Raw genomic sequence first — 22,018 nt, 5'->3', positions numbered from 1 at the left:
TACTATGATTTAATACAAATACTCTTATTTGCAGAAATACTATGCCTTAGTAGTAATACTATAACATAACAGAAATTTTAATTGGGCACAAATACTCTAATTTGGCACAAATACCATGATTTGGCAAAAATATACCATGATTTGGCACAAATACGATGATATGGCAGAAATACTATGATTGGGTACAAATACTATGAATAGGCACAAGCACTATGATTTAGCAGAAATACTATGTTTTAACATAACTAATATCTTTTGACAGAAATTTCTGCTAAAAGGTACTAGTTCTGCTTTTTAGCAGAAATACTGTAAAATACTATGATTCGGGATAAATACTATGATTTGGCAGATATACTGTAATCAGCACATATACTATAACATGACAGAAATTCCTCCACTTATTAGTAATACTATAGCTTAACAGAAATGTTATGTTTTGGCACAAAAACCATGATTTGGCAAAAATACTATGATTTAGCAGAAATACTATGATTGAGCAGAAGTACTAAGATGTAGTAGAAGTACTTTGATTTAACAGAAATACTATTATGGAGGAGTAATACTTTAACATGGGAGAAATATTGATACAGACACACAAACATACACATACACAGAGCCTAAAGGGAACAGTGGCTGTTAACAGTCTGGGCTTGGTATATCTAGGTCAGTTAAATTAGCTGCACCTGCTGTAATCAGCCCTTACACACACAGACACAGAGAGAGGTATAAGTTTTCTGCAGTGTATTTCTTACATTCACATTCAGGATTCCCCTCGAACCTCCTGGTCTCAAGGCAGCTACTCATCTCACTGAGCCAAACTCATTCTCACAAAAAGAGGTAGATAGACTGACAATTGTGCTGAAATTATCAGAAGCTGCTGAGAACTGTGCTGATAAGAGCAAAAGGATGAAAATTTTGCAGAAAAGAGGTGAATCAGCAGAATTTCTGCAGAAAAGAGGCAAAGAAGCAGAACGTTGCGCTGAAAAGAGGTGAATCAGCAGAGTTCCTGCTGAAAAGAGTTTTTTCTGAAAACCGCCAAAAAGCTGGAATTTGTGCTGAAAAGGGGTGAAAAAAATGAAAATTTTGCTGAAAAGGGGTGAAGAAGCTAAAGTATACCAAATCAAAGTATTTGTGCCAAAACATGGTATTTCTGCTATATTGTGGTATTTGCATACAAAAGTTACTACATTACAACATGAATCTGGATTAAAGATGAAAGAAACTGGCAACAAATTCCTCCACTACAAACCAGTCTGATACCACTTCTTTGCAGTGTTCACGTTTACTAAGGCACTACCCAAAAGGCGCCACAAGAGGCACTCCAACACAAGAGATGACCTATGTACACTGATGCACTTAGTAACAGTCAGCCTCCTACTTAGCCACTCGTAATACAGCGATATTACAGTGTACAAATTCACATAAATTTGCAGGGGAACAAACAAAGCAGGAACAAGCCCAAAACAATCAAATAACTGTGCTGCCATAGCTATCGCTAACTAGCACATCGCTAAAGGTAACTAAAACCAATACACACAAGTAGCAGGGTAAACATCTTAAGCATGGAACATTAACTCACGTTTATGTGACACACACCATCTAACAAATACAGGATGGGCTATTTGCTCCCCTTCCCAGCAGCTCTCTCCTCAATCGTTAGCCCAGGAGCGAAGGAAGACCATCTAGCTCAGAAGTCCCATGAATTCCCTCACTGCTCAGAGGCTGCTGGGTAATGTAGCTCACACTAACACAGCTTTTCTACAAGCACAAATACTATAACATAGCAGAAATACTGTGATTTTGTTGAAATACTATGCTTTAGGACAAATACTATGATTTGGCAGAAATACTATGTTTTAGGACATATACTATGATTTGGCTCAAATACTATGATATAGCAGCAATACTATGTTTTGGTACAAATGCTGCGCTTAGGCACAAATATTATGATTTGGCAGACACTATGATTTAGCAGAAATACTATGTTTCAGTACAAATACTATGACAAAGCAGAAATACTATGACTTAGAATTAATACTATAACAAAAGGGATTCCTCAAAATACTATGAAATTGCAGTAATTCTATGATTTGGCAGAAATACTGTACTTCGTACAAATACAATGCTTTGGTAGAAATACTATACTTTGATTTCAATACTATGATTTGTACAGTACCATGATTTAGTCCAAATACTACAATTTCGCTCAAATACTATGAAATTGCAGTGATACTATGATTTTGAAGGAATACTATGATTTGGTAGAAATACTATGCCTTAGTAGTAATACTATAACATAGCAGATATAATGTGATTTTGCAGACATAGTATGTTTTTGCACAAATACTACGATTTAAGCTCAAATACTATGGAATTGCAGTAATACTATGATTTGGAATACTATGATTTGGTAGGAATACTATGCCTTAGTAGTAATACTATAACATAACAGATATACTATGATTTTGCAGAAATTCTATGTTTTTGCACAAATACTACAACAACTACTACTACAAATACTACAAGAAATACTATGTTTGGGCAGTAATACTATTATTTGCTATAAATACTATAATTTGGCACATATACTATAATCAGCAGATACACGATAACATAACAGAAATTCTACAACTTAGTAGTAACACTATAATATAACAGAAATTTTAACTGGGCACAAATAACATGATTTGGCACAAATACCATGATTTGGCAAAAGATACCATGATTTGGCACAAATACGATCATATTGCAGAAATACTATGATTGGGTACAAATACTATGATTTGGCACAAGTACTATGAATAAGTACAAATACTATGATTTGGCAGAAATACTATGTTTTAACATAAATAATATCTTTTCACAGAAATTTCTGCTAAAAGGTACTATTTCTGCTTTTTTTAGCAAATACTGTAATTTTGCATAAATACTATGATTTAGGATAAATACTATGATTTGGCAGATATACTATATTCAGCACATAAACTATAACATAACAGACATTCCTCCACTTAGTAGTAATCTCATAACATAAAATAAATATTATGGTTCTGCCCCAAAACCATGATTTGGCACAAATACCATGATTTTCAAAAATACTATGATTTAGCAGAAATACTATGATTGAGCAGAAGTACTAAGATGTAGTAGAAGTACTTTGATTTAGCACAAATACTATTATGGAGGAGTAATACTTTAAAATGGGAGAAATATTGATACACACACACATACACAGAGCCTAAAGGGAACAGTATTTGTGCCATGGAGTGTTAACAAGAATCTGAGGTCCATATTAGAAAAGCTGCTAAAATCATAAAACTTTGCAGAATTGTAATAAATTAGCAATATAAATTACAGGTCTGTGATAGTGTATAAATTTGTAGTGAAAAAAAAAAAAAAACATAGTGGACCAAGGTGGGATTGAACCCACGACCTTTGAGCTGCAGAGCCGTGTCATTACTGATTGCGCCACCTGGAAAGGGGCGGCGGTCTGAACAGATACTTGGGCAGTCAGAAAATAGATCGCGGTGAGGCGAAAAACGCCGTTTTTGGAGTTACAAAACATCGTGTAACTCAAAAACTAGGAGGGCTAGCAGCATAATTCTTGTACTGGGTGAATCAGCGGACTTTGGTGTACTTTCACTGCGATTTTCATAGCTCTTTGTGCCTCCATCGCGGAGATTTGTGAGAGAAAAAAGCGGCTTCATTTCCAGAGTTTGAAGACTGAGAGGAGGACAGATTTCCACCCTCAAACAAACGTAATTAATTGCTCAACGGTAAGATAATTGTAAAACTGCTTGCACTGTGAGTGTCAGCAGTGTCTGAAGATATATTGGCACAAGCCTCATGTCCTAACTTTGCTTTGTTAAAGAGATATGGCAATTTGAAAATGCCTCCCGTTACAGAATTTCAGCTCTGAATTTCAAAACCTCCCCATAGACTTTGAATGGGGACTTGTCAGACCTTGTGTCACTCCGAGGCAAATGCGAAAAAAGCGGTAAACCTCACAATAAAGATAGTGACATTGTCTGAAAGCCAGCAAAAATACCTACGTTTTGATGTATAATTAGTGGGGATTGAGTGGAAATTGAGTGAGTAGCAAGAAGTTGTTTAGACATGAAGAGAAAATTCAGAACGGACCAGCACTCACTCTGACTTAATTGCATAGCAACCATAGCAACGCATGTATTTTCTGAAAAAAATCACAATTTTGCAACTGAAAACTTAAAGAGATAAAGATTAAAAGCGGTGAAAGATCTGAAAAAGCTGAATCAGACAGGAATAGCCCAATAATCTGAGAACATTTTAAAGTTTGAATGGAGTTTCTAGGTGAAAGTATGACAAAGTAGTTAAGTTTCAAAGACAAGCAAGTTTTAGCAGAATTGTGGAAGTTTCCCATTCATTTCAATGGGACAAATTAAAGGAAAAAAGTGTAATTTTAAAAAGTATAACAGTAATAAACACCAAAAGTCATAGCCATCATTAGCAGAAAGAGCAGAACAGTATAGAGTTTGAACTGAGAAAATCGGCTGAAAACTGAGAAAGTAGTTAAGTGCCAAAAAGTGTCTGGAAGCAACTAGAGGAACTAGAAAAATTTGCATTTCCTCTTGAAAATGCTGTGTGGATGCCGGGCAGCTTAAGCTGTCTGCTGAAAATGACTGAAAAAGATGAAAAGCTGCAAAAATTGTATGGCAGTAAAGAAACTGAAAAATTCTGCTAAATACACGTGAAAAAACAGAAACTTTTGCTGAAAAGAGGTGGAAAGGCAATGATTCTGCTTAAAAGGTGTAAAGAAGTTCAAATTTGTACTGAAAAAGGAGAGGTGAAAAGGTTTCTTCTGAAATGAGCAGAAGATACTGAGATTTGTACTGATAAGAGGTGAAAGGCTGAAAATTCTGCTTAAAGTAGGTGAATCAGCAGAATTTCTACTGAAAAGAGGTAAAAAGTAGTTGCACTGAAAAAGGTGAATCAGCAGAATGTCTGCTGAAAAAGAGATTTCTGTTGAAAACACCTGAAAAATCTGGGATTTGTGCTGAAAAGGGGTGAAAAAACTTACAATTCTGCTGAAACGGGGTGAAGAAGAGGTGTTTGGCTGTTGAGAAGAGTTAAATAAGTTGAACTGACAAATGCGATGATATGGCACAAATACTATGATTGGGTACAAATACTATAATTTGGCACAAGTACTATGATTTAGTACAAATACTATGATTTGGCAGAAATAGTATGACTTGGCCATAATACTGCGTTTTAGCACAACTACTGAGATTTGATTGAAATACTATGATTTAGAAAAGATATTATGACTTTGTACGAATACAATGTTTTGGCACAAATAATATGATTTGGTTCAGATGCTATGATTTGAAACAAATACTATGATTTAGGGAGAAATACTATTATTCTGATAGTTGAAATACTATGATTTTCCAGAAATACTATGCCTTAGTAGTAATACTATAACATAACAGATATATGATGATTTTGCAGACATTCTGGTTTTACACAAATACTATAATGTGGCAGAAATACTGTGTTTTAGCACAAATACTATGATTTGCTATAAATACTATGATTTGGCACATATACTGTATTCAGCAGATATACTATAACAAAATAGAGAGTCTACGACTTAGTAATAATACTATAACATAATAGATATACTATGATTTTGCAGACAGTCTATGTTTTTGCACAACTAGCACAATATGGCAGAAATACTATGATTTGGCCCAAGTACTATGATTTAGTAGAAATACTCTTTTGGCACAAATACTATGTTTCAGTACGAATACTATGATTTGGCAATAATACTGCGTTTCAGCACAGCTACTGAGATTTGATTGAAATACTATGATTTAAAAGAAATACTATGATTTCGTTACAAATACTATGTTTTTGGTTCGAATACTATGATTTGCAAAAAAAATAGTACGATTTGCACAAGTACCATGATTTAGTACAAATACTACAATTGGCAGAAATACTGTGACTTAGTAGTAATACTTTAACATAACAGATATACTGTGATTTTGCAGACATAGAATTTTTTGCACAAATGCTAGGATTTTGCTCAAATACTATGAAATTGCAGTAATACTATTATTTTGAAGGAATACTATGGTTTGGTAGAAATACTATGCCTTAGTAGTAATACTATAACATAACAGATATACTGTGGTTTAGCAGACATAGTATGTTTTGCACAAATACTGCGATTTTGCTCAAATACTATGAAATTGCAGTAATACTTTGATTTTGAAGGAATACTATGATTTGTTAGAAATACTATGCCTTAGTAGTAATACTATAACATAACAGATATACTGTGATTTTGCAGACATAGAATTGTTTTGCACAAATACTACGATTTTGCTCAAATACTATGAAATTGCAGTAATACTATGATTTTGAAGGAATTCTATGATTTGTTAGAAATACTATGCATTAGTAGTAATACTATAACATAACAGATATATGATGATTTTGCAGACATTCTGGTTTTACACAAATACTATAATGTGGCAGTATACTATGTGTTAGCACAAATACTATGATTTGCTATAAATACTATGATTTGGCACATATACTATATTCAGCAGAGATACTATAACAAAACAGAAAGTCTACAACTTAGTAGTAATAGTATAACATAATAGATATACTATGATTTTGCAGACAGTCTATGTTTTTGCACAACTAGCACAATGTGGCTGAAATACTGTGATTTGGCACAACTACTATGATTTAATACAAATATTCTTATTGGCAGAAATACTATGCCTTAGTAGTAATACTATAACATAACAGATATACTGTGATTTTGCAGACATAGTATGTTTTTCACAAATACTACGATTTAAACTCAAATACTATGAAATTGCAATAATACTATGATTTTGAAGAAATGCTATGATTTGGTAGAAATGCTATGGCTTAGTAGTAATACTATAACATAACAGAAATTTTAATTGGGCACAAATACTCTAATTTGACACAAATACGATGATATGGCAGAAATACTATGATTGGGTACAAATAGTATGAATAGGCACAAGCACTATGATTTAGCAGAAATACTATGATTGAGCAGAAGTACTAAGATGTAGTAGAAGTACTTTGATTTAACAGAAATACTATTATGGAGTAGTAATACTTTCTGCAATCAGAGGTACTGCTTCTGTCTGCTTCATCAGGCTGTGTACTTGTATGTATTTCTGCCATGGAGCGTTAACAAGAATCTGAGGTCCGTATTAGACAAACTGCTAACATCATAAAACTTTGCAGAATTGTAATAAATTAGCAATATAAATTATAGGTCTGTGATAGTGTATAAATTTGTAGTGAAAAAAAACCATGTGGACCAAGGTGGAATTGAACCCACGACCTTTGGGCTGCAGACCCGTGTCATTACCAAATGCGCCACCGGCAAAGAGAGCCAGTGCCTGGAAAACAGGAGATGAGCAGTCAGAATTAGATCGCGGTGAGGGCGTGGCGCCCGTTTTCTGGAGTTACAAAATGTCGTGTAACTCAAAAACTAGGTGGGATAGAAGCACAATTCCTTTACTGGGTGAATCAGCAGAATTTCATGAACTTTGACTGCGATAGCTCTTTGTACCTCCGTCAGCGGAGATATGACGAGAGAAAATGGCTTCATTTTAAGAGTTTGAAAACAAAGCGTAATTTATGGCTCAAGAGTTTGAAAACAAACGTAATTTATGGCTCAACAGTAAGATGACAGTAAAAACTGCTCCAACCGTGAGTGTCAGCAGTGTCTGAAGATGAATTAGCACAAGCCTCTCATCTTAACTTTGCTTTATTAAAATTATTGTGGCATGCAGATGAATCTTGCAAAGAAGCTCACAGAGAGAGATTGAGCCTGTATTTCCACCCCAAGCTGGTAGGGGAGATTTTTATTGAACATACTTGCTTGTGCCACAATGTGCTTCAAGGGTCAATAACAGCATAACAGAACTCACTTATGGTACTGCATTCTTCCTATAAAACAATAACTGTCAGTGACTTTGTACCGTAGTATAAACACAACATTCAAGACAACAGTTAAAAAGTAACGTAACCATAAACAATGAAACAAGAACATCTAAAATGCAGCACATGTCCCAAGGCATGATGGGAAGAACTAGCTGTTCCCCAACACGCCACATTATTTATGATTTATGATTTGGCAGAAACACTGGGACTTGGTATAAATACTATGATTTACATGAAATACTTTGACTTAGCAGAAATTCTGTAATCTAGCACAAAGCACTTCAGCGTAGAGAAATTCTATGATTGAGCAGAATTACTAGGATTTAGCACAAACACTATGATTTGTCTAAAAAAAACCCTTTATTTTGCAGTTATATTGTGATTATGGCAGAAATACTATGCTTTGGAACAAATACCAAGATTTGGCAGAAATACTATGAGCAGTAATAATATAACATAGCAGAAATACTGTTATTTTGTGGAAATACTATGCTTTGGCACAAATACCATGATTTGGCCAAAATACTATGATTTAGCAGAAATACTAAGATGTAGTAGAAGTACTTTGATTTAACAGAAATACTATTATGGAGGTAATACTTTAACATGGGAGAAATATTGATACAGACACACAAACATACACATACACAGAGCCTAAAGGGAATAGTGGCTGTTAAGAGTCTGGACTTGGTATATCTAGGTCAGTTAAATTAGCTGCACCTGCTGTGATCAGCCCTTACACACACAGACACAGAGAGAGGTATAAGTTTTCTGCAGTGTACTTCTTACATTCACATTCAGGATTCCCCTCGAACCTCCTGGTCTCAAGGCAGCTACTCATCTCACTGAGCCAAACTCATTCTCACAAAAAAGAGGTAGATAGACTGACAATTGTGCTGAAATTATCAGAAGCTGCTGAGAACTGTGCTGATAAGAGGCAAAAAGGATGAAAATTTTGCAGAAAAGAGGTGAATCAGCAGAGTTTCTGCTGAAAAGTTTTTTTTTTTCTGAAAACAGCCAAAAAAGCTGGAATTTGTGCTGAAAAGGGGTGAAAAAAAATGAAAATTTTGCTGAAAAGGGGTGAAGAAGGTAAAGTATACCAAATCAAAGTATTTGTGCCAAAACATAGTGTTTCTGCCATATTGTGGTACTACTACATTACAACATGAATACGGATTAAAGATGAAAGAAACTGGCAACAAATTCCTCCACTACAAACCAGTCTGATACCACTTCTTTGCAGTGTTCACGTTTACTAAGGCACTACCCAAAAGGCGCCACAAGAGGGCACTCCAACACAACAAATGACCTACGTACACTGATGCACTTAGTAACAGTCAGCCTCCTTGAATTGGCAGGAATACTGTGATTTAGTAGTAATACTATAACATAACAGATATACTGTGATGTTGCAGACATAGTATGTTTTTGCACTACTCATTTGTAGTGAAAAAAATTAGCAATATAAATTACAGGTCTGTGATAGTGTATAAATTTGTAGTGAAAAAATGTTGACCAAGTTGGGATTGAACCCACGACCTTTGAGCTGCAGAGCCGTGTCATTACTGATTACGCCACCTGGAAAGAGGGTGGGCGGCTGAAAAACAAAGACATCAGCAATCAGAAATAGATCGCGGTGAGAGGCGTAAAGCGCCGTTTTCTGGAGTTACAAAATGTCGTGTAACTCAAAACTAGGTGGGATAGAAGCACAATTCCTTTACTGGGTGAATCAGCAGAATTTCATGAACTTTGACTGCGATAGCTCTTTGTACCTCCGTCGCGGAGATATGACGAGAGAAGAAATGGCTTCATTTTAAGAGTTTGAAAACAAACGTAATTTATGGCTCAAGAGTTTGAAAACAAATGTAATTTATGGCTCAACAGTAAGATGACAGTAAAAACTGCTCCAACCATGAGTGTCAGCAGTGTCTGAAGATGAATTGGCACAAGCCTCTCGTCTTAACTTTGCTTTATTAAAATTATTGTGGCATGCAGATGAATCTTGCAAAGAAGCTCACAGAGAGAGATTGAGCCTGTATTTCCACCCCAAGCTGGTAGGGGGAGATTTTTATTGAACATACTTGCTTGTGCCACAATGTGCTTCAAGGGTCAATAACAGCATAACAGAACTCACTTATGGTACTGCATTCTTCCTATAAAACAATAACTGTCAGTGACTTTGTACCGTAGTATAAACACAACATTCAAGACAACAGTTAAAAAGTAACGTAAACATAAACAATGAAACAAGAACATCTAAAATGCAGCACATGTCCCAAGGCATGATGGGAGAGAACTAGCTGTTCCCCAACCGCCACATTATTTATGATTTATGATTTGGCAGAAACACTGGGACTTGGTATAAATACTATGATTTACATGAAATACTTTGACTTAGCAGAAATTCTGTAATCTAGCAAAAGCACTTCAGCATAGCAGAAATTCTATGATTGAGCAGAATTACTAGGATTTAGCACAAACACTATGATTTGTCTAAAAAAACCCTTTATTTTGCAGTTATATTGTGATTTGGCAGAAATACTATGCTTTGGAACAAATACCAAGATTTGGCAGAAATACTATGAGCAGTAATAATATAACATAGCAGAAATACTGTTATTTTGTGGAAATACTATGCTTTGGCACAAATACCATGATTTGGCCAAAATACTATGATTTAGCAGAAATACTAAGATGTAGTAGAAGTACTTTGATTTAACAGAAATACTATTATGGAGGAGTAATACTTTAACATGGGAGAAATATTGATACAGACACACAAACATACACATACACAGAGCCTAAAGGGAATAGTGGCTGTTAAGAGTCTGGACTTGGTATATCTAGGTCAGTTAAATTAGCTGCACCTGCTGTAATCAGCCCTTACACACACAGACACAGAGAGAGGTATAAGTTTTCTGCAGTGTATTTCTCACATTCACATTCAGGATTCCCCTCGAACCTCCTGGTCTCAAGGCAGCTACTCATCTCACTGAGCCAAACTCATTCTCACAAAGAAGAGGTAGATCGACTGACAATTGTGCTGAAATTATCAGAAGCTGCTGAGAACTGTGCTGATAAGAGGCAAAAAGGATGAAAATTTTGCAGAAAAGGGTGAATCAGCAGAGTTTCTGCTGAAAAGAGTTCTTTTTTTCTGAAAACCGCCAAAAAGCTGGAATTTGTGCTGAAAAGGGGTGAAAAAATGAAAATTTTGCTGAAAAGGGGTGAAGAAGCTAAAGTATACCAAATCAAAGTGTTTGTGCCAAAACATGGTATTTCTGCAATATTGTGGTATTTGTGCCACAAAAGTTACTACATTACAACATGAATACGGATTAAAGATGAAAGAAACTGGCAACAAATTCCTCCACTACAAACCAGTCTGATACCACTTCTTTGCAGTGTTCACGTTTACTAAGGCACTACCCAAAAGGCGCCACAAGAGGGCACTCCAACACAAGAGATGACCTATGTACACTGATGCACTTAGTAACAGTCAGCCTTCTACTTAGCCACTCGTAATACAGCGATATTACAGTGTACAAATTCACATAAATTTGCAGGGGAACAAACAAAGCAGGAACAAGCCCAAAACAATCAAATAACTGTGCTGCCATAGCTATCGCTAACTAGCACATACACTAAAGGTAACTAAAAACAATACACACAAGTAGCAGGGTAAACATCTTAAGCATGGAACATTAACTCACGTTTATGTGACACACACCATCTAACAAATACAGGATGGGCTATTTGCTCCCCTTCCCAGCAGCTCTCTCCTCAATCGTTAGCCCAGGAGCGAAGGAAGACCATCTAGCTCAGAAGTCCCATGAATCCCCTCACTGCTCAGAGGCTGCTGGGTAATGTAGCTCACACTAACACAGCTTTTTCTACAAGCACAAATACTATAACATAGCAGAAATACTGTGATTTTGTTGAAATACTATGCTTTAGGACAAATACTATGATTTGGCAGAAATACTATGTTTTAGACATATACTATGATTTGGCTCAAATACTATGATATAGCAGCAATACTATGTTTTGGTACAAATGCTGTGCTTAGGCACAAATATTATGATTTGGCAGACACTATGATTTAGCAGAGATAATATGATTTGGCAGAAATACTAAACTTTGGTACAAACACTATAATTGAGTGCAAGTACTTTAAGATAACAGAAATACTATGATTTAGCAGAAATACAATGTCTTTGCAGAAACACTGTAATTTCACTCAAATACTTTGAAATAGCCGTAATACTATGATTTGGCAGAACATAACAGAAATTCTACGACTTAGTAGTAATACTATAACATAACAGAAATATTAATTGGGCACAAATACTATAATTTGGCACAAGTACCATGTTTTGGCAAAATCCCATAATTTGGCACAAATACTATGATTTGGCAGACACTATGATTTAGCAGAGATAATATGATTTGGCAGAAATACTAAACTTTGGCACAAATACTACAATTGAGTACTTTAAGATGAGAGAAATACTATGATTTTGCAGAAATACAATGTCTTTGCAGAAACACTGTAATTTCACTCAAATAATATAAAATAACAGTAATACTATGATTTGGCAGAAATACTATGTTTCAGTACAAATACTATGACAAAGCAGAAATACTATGACTTAGAAGTAATACTATAACAAAGGGATTCCTCAAAATACTATGAAATTGCAGTAATTCTATGATTTGGCAGAAATACTGTACTTCATTACAAATACAATGCTTTGGTACAAATACTATATTTTGATTTGAATACTATGATTTGGCACGAGTAGTATGATTTAGTACAAATACTACGAATTGGCAGAAATACTGTGACTTAGTAGTAATACTATAACATAACAGATATACTATGATTTTGCAGACAGTCTATGTTTTTGCACAACTAGCACAATATGGCAGAAATACTATGATTTGGCACAAGTACTATGATTTAGTACAAATACTCTTATTGGCACAAATACTATGTTTCAGTACAAATACTACGATTTGGCAATAATACTGGGTTTAGCACAACTACTGAGATTTGGGTGAAATACTATGATTTAGAAGAAATACTATGACTTAGTCCAAATACAATGTTTTGGTTCAAATAATATGATTTGCAAAAATACTATGATTTGGCACAAGTACCATGATTTAGTACAAATACTACAATTTCGCTCAAATACTATGAAATTGCAGTGATACTATGATTTTGAAGGAATACTATGATTTGGTAGAAATACTATGCCTTAGTAGTAATACTATAACATAGCAGATATAATGTGATTTTGCAGACATAGTATGTTTTTGTACAAATACTACGATTTAAGCTCAAATACTATGGAATTGCAGTAATACTATGATTTGGAATACTATGATTTGGTAGGAATACTATGCCTTAGTAGTAATACTATAACATAACAGATATACTATGATTTTGCAGAAATTCTATGTTTTTGCACAAATACTACAATTTGGCAGAAATACTATGTTTGGGCAGTAATACTATGATTTGCTATAAATACTATGATTTGGCACATATACTATAATCAGCAGATATACTATAACATAACAGAAATTCTACGACTTAGTAGTAACACTATAATATAACAGAAATTTTAACTGAAACAAATAACATGATTTGCCCCAAAACCATGATTTGGCAAAAAAAATACCATGATTTGGCACAAATACGATCATATTGCAGAAATACTATGATTGGGTACAAATACTATGATTTGGCACAAGTACTATGAATAAGTACAAATACTATGATTTGGCAGAAATACTATGATTTAGCAGAAATACTATGTTTTAACATAAATAATATCTTTTGACAGAAATTTCTGCTAAAGGTAATATTTCTGATTTTTAGCATAAATACTGTAATTTTGCATAAACACTATGATTTGGGATAAATACTATGATTTGGCAGATATACTATATTCAGCAAATATACTATAACATAACAGACATTCCTCCACTTAGTAGTAATGTCATAACATAAAATAAATATTATGGTTCTGCCCCAAAACCATGATTTGGCACAAATACCATGATTTTTCAAAAATACTATGATTTAGCAGAAATACTATGATTGAGCAGAAGTACTAAGATGTAGTAAAAGTACTTTGATTTAGCACAAATACTATTATGGAGGAGTAATACTTTAACATGGGAGAGATATTGATACACACACACATACACAGAGAGCAAAGTGTACAGGGGCTGTTAAGAGTCTGGGCTTGGTATATCTAGGTCAGCTAAATTGGCTGCAGCTGCTGTAATCAACACTTACACACACAGACACAGAGAGAGCTATGGGTTTCCTTCAGTGTATTTCTCACATTCAGGATTCCCCTCGAACAAATGGCCATAATTTCCTAACCGTAGGAGCTAGAGCGGTCATTCTGACACCGTTTTGTTCAGAAGAGATGGGGAATCTGCAGGTCTTCATAATTCAGAGATAAAATATAAATTATTGAAGATATATGACTTGTAATACACTGTAACTGAGTAGAGGCAAAGCAAAACTGCCTTGACTTGCCCTCAAACAACATTTTGTAACTCTAAATCTATATGGAGCATCAAAATCATTCTTTCACCGTAAGAAACAGCAGGCTTTGGTGAACAGTCATGGAAATTTTCAGGGCTCTGTTGAAATCCATCAAAAAGATCTGACGAGAGAAAAAAGTGCCTCATTTCCAGAGTTTGAAATCTGAACAGATCTGAGCGAGGGACAAATTTCCTATCCTCAAACAACTGTAATTCATGGCCAAGCGGTAATAGGTGAGGAAAACACTCTTGAATTGTGAGCATCAGGAGGTCTGAAGATATATTGGCACAAGCGTCATGTCTCAACTTTGTTTCGTTAAGGAGATATGACAATTTGAAAAATGCCTCTCATTAGAAAAATTCAGCGGTGATTTTGAACAAGCTCTCCATTGACTTTCTATGGAGAGTTTTCAGACCTTATGTTGCTCTGAGGAGATTTGCAAGAAATGTGTAAATCCCACAAGAATGATAGTGACATTTTCTGAAAGCCAGCAAAAATACCTACGTTTTGATGTATAATTAGTGGGGTTGAGTGGAAATTGAGCGAGTAGCAAGAAGTTGTTCAGACATGAAGAAAAATTCAGAACAGACCAGCCCTCACTCTGAGTTAATTGCATGGCAACCATAGCAACGCATGTATTTTCTGAAAAATCACAATTTTGCAACTGAAAACTTAAAAAGGCATAAAATTAAAATGGTAGAAGATCTGAAAAAGCTGAATTACTCAGGAATAGCCCAATAATCTGAGAACATTTTAAAGTTTGAATGGAGTTTCTAGGTGAAAGTATAAGGAAGTAGTTAAGTTTCAAAAACAAGCAAGTTTTAGCAGAATTGTGGAAGTTTTCCATTCATTTCAATGGGACAAATTAAAGGAAAAAAGTGTAATATTTTAAAAAGTATAACAGTAATAAACACTAAAAGTCATAGCTGCAATAAGCAGAAAGAGCAGAACAGTTTAGAGTTTGAACGGAGAAAATCGGATAAAAACTGCGGAAGTAGTTCAGTGCCGAAAAACGTCTGGAAGCAACTTGAAGATGAAGAAAAGATAAAGAATAAAGAGAAACAGGAACTCAATAGTGTGGAAGCCCTTTGAGGGCATCCACACAATAATAAAGAATAAAGAGAAACAGGAACTCAATAGTGTGGAAGCCCTTTTAGGGCATCCACACAACTAGAAAGCGAAAATTTCAGAAGAAATTTTATGTGTGCCTATGCGCTGCTATTCAGTGTGGTTGCCATTCATACAGCTACAGAGAGCAAAACTCAGAAGAGCAGCCATTCTCCACCATGAACTATGGTAAAAACAAACACAGCTCACGCTTCACAGATAACAGCTTACAGTTTTGTGTAAAGATGAAGTTACTTAGGTACAGCGCCGATTTGCAGGCGCTGTGCACACAGGTTCATGAGCAGAAGTCCCATTGTACCACGGCAGATCCGACAATGTTTGCATGAACACGCTTTGAAGCATTACGTTATGGACCACTTTTCACACATGGTTGGTGTACCCAAACAGCCGGCTGTAGCTTTTCAACTCACAGCCCGACACACACCAAAAAACAGCCGAGAGAGCACAGACTATGCCGAGGCGTGATTGCAGAGTGCCGCTCAGGTGGGTCCACCTCCCCTGCAGCGGCACTGCAGACCACGCCCGCCACACACATCAAACACGTAAAATAAATATTTATGCACTTTTGCATTCACTTTTTGTTTTTGTTATTTTTACACAGTGTTCTGAATGATGAACAATGGTCTACAGCCAATCTTGTGTATTATTATACAAACTTTGGTTGTAAGATTCAGATAACTATTTAATAAAAGCTAAATATTTTATATGAGAGTAAGAAAGAAAAGTATATCTTTGTGTCCACCTTTCTCTGTTAATGCCCTACCTGGCCCCTGGCAAAAGCTTTGCTAGATCCGCCCCTGCACAGTTACCAGCTGTCAGCTACACAAAAAAAGGAGCTTGGTGTATATTTGTCTGTCAGAAACAGTTCAGAACTTCCCTTCAACTCATTCATGTCACCTAAGGGTAAACCTGTTTCTCCATCACCAGTTCAGCTCTGATGATTCAGTAAGGACATCTGGTTTGGAACAGCCGTTTTTACAGCTGTGGCTGCAGCAAACATCAGCTGATACTAGAAATTAAAAGCAAATGAATTCTAACAACAGCTGATCAAGCTTAAGCGTGCTGCTGTTGTTTAGCGCGATAAACAAACGAGAGAAAAGCCGATCATTGATCAGTTTCATGACTGAAGTTTCAACAGGCGAGAGAATGACAGGGGAGGCTGTCATAAAGTTCAACATCGGTAACATCGGTAACTTAGCGCGCACACAGCTGTATAGAAACTCCGTCGTGCTAGCTAGCTAGCACGCGAATACGAGTTATTGTAAGTGATTGAAAAAGTCAACTGTGAAAATAAACTACACCTAAACTCGGTTTATATCTGACCCAAATAGAGTGCAGGTCATAACTTCTTACCTGAAATTCAGTTCACCTCATGCTCCTGCCTTCGCTTTCCCTGATCCACGATTGACCTCCAGCGTTAGCAAACACGGTCGATCGGCGGTAGCCTCACCGCCTTGTATGTCTCGTTCGCGGCATGTCCTTTCTGTCACACACGGTGGATAGCTGCCCTCTGTTGTAGCTCCACCACCAAACAACTCAGTTATTTTTCCACATCGACCAGCATCATCGGCCCATATAAGCGAAAAATAAGTCCAGCTAAGACACAGACCCTTGCCGGCGATCGGGCGATGAAACAAATTTAGCCACCTCACTATCAGCCAAGCCTGGGTGGTTTTTGTGGCGGGTCGCTAGCGGCGCTAGCTAGCTAAGCTAGCGGCGCTAGCTAGCTAACCGACTATCAGCAACAGGTAAGAGAACTGTTGCTAAATAAACTACACCTAAACTTCGGTTTATATCTGACCCAAATAGAGTGCAGGTCATAACTTCTTACCTGAAATTCAGTTCACCTCACGCTCCTGCCTTCGCTTTCCCTGATCCACGATTGACCTCCGCGTTAGCAAACACGGTCGATCGGCGGTAGCCTCACCGCCTTGTATGTCTCGTTCGCGGCATGTCCTTTCTGTCACACACGGTAGATAGCTGCCCTCTGTTGTAGCTCCACCACCAAACAACTCAGTTATTTTTTCCACATCGACCAGCATCATCGGCCCATATAAGCGAAAAATAAGTCCAGCTAAGACACAGACCCTTGCCGGCGATCGGGCGATGAAACAAATTTTAGCCACCTCACTATCAGCCAAGCCTGGGTGGTTTTTCACGAAGGGTCGCTAGCTAGCTAACCGACTATCAACAACACGTAAAGAATTGTCGCTAATATGGGATGTCTTGATAAAGCGAGCAGATATTTGAAGTTTACACACCTACATTCTCGCCTGAAAATATCTTAAAAGTTTATTTTGTGACCTGGAAATACTAATAAAAGACATATAAAAGCGAAGAGGTGGCCGCCATTGTTTACTCTGCAGGCGTGCTATGAATTGTGGGATATGGAGTTTCCGCCCAAGCATAAACTTTTCTGGCTGTACTACTCCGGGTATACCACTAGAGAGAGCCAACACACCACAAATGAAGTCTGTTTCTATGGGGCCAAAAGTAGAATCTTTCTCAGGAGCCTAGAAATTGGCCCAAATTTGCACTAAAATCTAAATATTTCAAAAACTATAAAAGTCATAAACACCAAAAGTCGTACCATACTAGCCCAGCTCCAGCCGCACAAAATGATGTAACATATGTAACCCTATTGTCAAAACTGTTTGGCAGAGGAGCGCGGGAAAATTTTCACTAAAATATTAATATTTAAAAACTATAATAGTCATAAACACCAAAAGTCATAGCACACCATTCCAGATCCAGCCGCACAAAATGAGGTAACATATATGAAGCTTTTCTCAAAACTGCGGGCGTGATACGTGCGAAATTTAGGTGGAAGATGGAGAATAATAATAATAATAACTAGAAAGCGAAAATTTCAGAAGAAATTTTATGTGTGCCTATGCGCTGCTAATCACTGTAGTTGCCATTCATACGGCTACAGAGAGCAAAACTCAGAAGAGCAGCCATTCTCCACCATGAACTATGGTAAAAACAAACACCGCTCACGCTTCACAGAGCGACAGCTTACAGTTTTGTGTAAAGATGAAGTTACTTAATTACAGCGCCGATTTGCAGGCGCTGTGCACACAGGTTCATGAGCAGAAGTCCCATTGTACCACGGCAGACCCGACAATGTTTGCATGAACACACTTTGAAGCATTACATTATGGACCACTTTTCACACATGCATTCACTTTTTGTTTTTGTTATTTTTACACAGTGTTCTGAATTATGAACAATGGTCTACAGCCAATCTTGTGTATTATTATACAAACTTTGGTTGTGAGATTCAGATAACTATTTAATAAAAGCTAAATATTGTATATGAGAGTAAGAAAGAAAAGTATATCTTTGTGTCCACCTTTCTCTGTTAATGCCTAGCTGCCCCCGGTAAAAGCTTTGCTAGATCCGCCCCTGCACAGTTACCAGCTGTCAGCTACACAAAAAAAGGAGCTTGGTCTTTGTCTCTCAGAAACAACTCATAACTTCCCTTCAACTCATTCATGTCACCTAAAGTATAAACCTGTTTCTCCATCACCAGTTCAGCTCTGATGATTCAGTAAGGACATCTCCTGATTTCATCTTCATGCTCCAGCAAACATCAGCTGATACTAGAAATTAAAATCAAAAAGAATTCTAACAACAGCTGATCAAGCTTAAACGCGTGCTGCTGTTGTTTAGCGCGATAAATAAGGCGAACAGCTGATCATTGATCAGTTTCATGATTGACGTTTCAACACGCGAGAGAATGACAGGGGAGGCTTCGTAACGACAGAATAAATCATAATGTTTTCTCTGAATGTGGGGCGATTCCGTTTATGCGGCACGGCAACTCTATGAACTAACCCTAATGAATAAAATAAAGTCCAACGTCAGTAACTTAGTGCACACACAGCTGTATATAAACTCCCGTGGCAGTACGATTGTAAAAGGTCAACGAAAATAAATTACACCTAAACTCGGTTTATATCTGACCCAAATAGAGTGCAGTTCATAACTTCTTACCTGAAATTCAGTTCACCTCACGCTCCTGCCTTGGGTTTCCAGCATCATCGGCCCATATAAGCGAAAAATAAGTCCAGCTAAAACACATACTGTCGGCGGCGACCGGGTGCTGACACGAGTTTCACCGCCTCAATATAAGCCAAGCCTGGGTGCTTTTTCACGAAGGGTCGCTAGCGGCGCTAGCTAACTATGCTAAGCGGCGCTAGCTAGCTAACCGACTATCAGCAACACATAAGAGAACTGCTGCTAAATAAACTACACCTAAACTCGGTTTATATCTGACCCAAATAGAGTGCAGGTCATAACTTCTTACCTGAAATTCAGTTCACCTCACGCTCCTGCCTTCGCTTTCCTGATCCACGATTGACCTCCGCGTTAGCAAACACGGTCGATCGGCGGTGTGACATGTCCTTTCTGTCATACACGGTGGATAGCTGCCCACTGTTGTAGCTCCGCATTATAGCACCACCAAACAACTCAGTTATTTTTCCACATCCAGCTGTAACTCCGATTCTGTGCGAGCATTTGCGAGACCGGGGAGGTGAAAGGAGAGAGAGAGTCCTCGCTGTCCATTTGCAGCCAAGTCACGGCAGCTAGCTAGGTAGCCGGCTAGCTGTCAGGCAGGACCGAGTCGTCAGAGCATTGTCGCTAATATGGGATGTCTTGATAAAACAAGCAGATATTTGAAGTTTACACACCTACATTCTCGCCTGAAAATATCTTAAAAGTTTATTTTGTGACCTAGAAACACTAATAAAAGACATATAAAGCGAAGTGGTGGCGCCATTGTTTAACTCGGCAGAGGTGTGCTATGAATTGTGGGATATGGAGTTTTCCACCAAGCATAGAAGCCATTGTGTTTACCGTAACTATTCAATGGTTCGCGCAACCTTAAAACCTCAATGGTTCCTGAAAGCAGCGAGGCTGTGTGCGCCATTGATATTGTCATCATTACGGTATCCAAATAAGGGTGAACAGGCTGTACCACTCCCGGCATACCACTAGAGAGAGCCAACACACCACAAATGAAGTTTGAAATTTGTTTCAATGGGACCAAAAGATGGCGCCAACACACCACAAATGAAGTCTGTTTATTTGGCGCCAAAAGATGAATTGGCCTAAATTTGCACTAAAATATTAATATTTAAAAACTATAAAAGTCATAAACACCAAAAGTCATAACATAATAGTCCAGCTCCAGCCGCACAAAATGATCTAACATATGTAACCTAATGTCAAAACTGTTCGGCAGAGGAGGCGGCGGGAAAATTTTCACTAAAATATTAATGTTTAAAAACTATAAAATTCATAAACACCAAAAGTCATAGCACACCATTCCAGATCCGGCCGCACAAAATGAGGTAACATATATGAAGCTTGTCTCAAAACTGCGGGCGAGATTAAGCTACTGCAAAATTTCAGGCGGAAACTGGAGAATAATAATAATAACTAGAAAAAATTTGCATTTCCTCTTGAAAATGCTGTGTGGATGCTATAACGCTGAAGTTGCCTGCTGAAAATGACTGAAAAAGATGAAAAGTTGCAAAAATTGTATGGCAGTAAAGAAACTGAAAAATTATGCTGAAAACAAGTGAAAAAACAGAAACTTTTGCTGAAAAAGAGGTGAAAAGGCAAAGATTCTGTTTCAAAGGGGTACAAGTTCAAATTTGTACTGAAAAGAGGTGAAAAGGTTTCCTCTGAAATGAGCAGAAGATACTGAGATTTGTATTGATAAGAGGTGAAAGGCTGAAAATTCTGCATAAAATAGGTGAATCAGCAGAATTTCTACTGAAAAGAGGTAAAGAAGTAGAAACGTTGCACTGAAAACAGGTGAATCAGCAGAATGTCTGCTAAAAAGAGATTTCTGTTGAAAACACCTGAAAAAGCTGGGATTTGTGCTGAAAGGGGTGAAAACACTCACAATTCTGCTGAAGCGGGGTGAAGAAGAGGTGTTAGGCTGTTGAGAAGAGTTAAATAAGTTGAACTGATATGTTTGAGTACAAATACTATGATTTGGCAATAATACTGCGTTTAGCACAACTCCTGAGATTTGATTGAAATACTATGATTTAGAAGAAATATTATGACTTTGTACAAATACAATGTTTTGGCACAAATACTATGATTTGGCAGAAATACTATTATTTAGTAGAAATACTATGATTTACCAGAAGTACAAGGTTTCTACAAAAATACTATGATTTTGCAGAAATACTATGCATTAGTAGTAATACTATAACATCACAGCTATATGATGATTTTGCAGACATTCTGGTTTTACACAAATACTATAATGTGGCAGTATACTATGTTTTAGCACAAATACTATGA

At 36.8% G+C, this 22,018-nt stretch overlaps 2 protein-coding genes across 2 annotated transcripts in view; one reads left to right on the top strand and one right to left on the bottom strand.

Annotated features, from left to right (window-relative positions):
- Positions 1 to 22,018, bottom strand: part of LOC116311434 (histone-lysine N-methyltransferase SUV39H1-like) — a 78,504-nt gene that overhangs the window by 12,651 nt on the left and 43,835 nt on the right. The gene's annotated exons all lie outside the window — the stretch shown is intronic.
- LOC120435353 (zinc finger protein 862-like) overlaps positions 1 to 22,018 on the top strand; it is a 65,895-nt gene that overhangs the window by 6,109 nt on the left and 37,768 nt on the right. The gene's annotated exons all lie outside the window — the stretch shown is intronic.

This window comes from Oreochromis aureus, linkage group 20, assembly GCF_013358895.1.
Source record: "Oreochromis aureus strain Israel breed Guangdong linkage group 20, ZZ_aureus, whole genome shotgun sequence".
In the NCBI taxonomy this organism is placed as follows: domain Eukaryota; kingdom Metazoa; phylum Chordata; class Actinopteri; order Cichliformes; family Cichlidae; genus Oreochromis; species Oreochromis aureus.
Note: the sequence above shows the minus strand (reverse complement) of the source record. Positions and strands in the feature narration are given on the sequence as shown.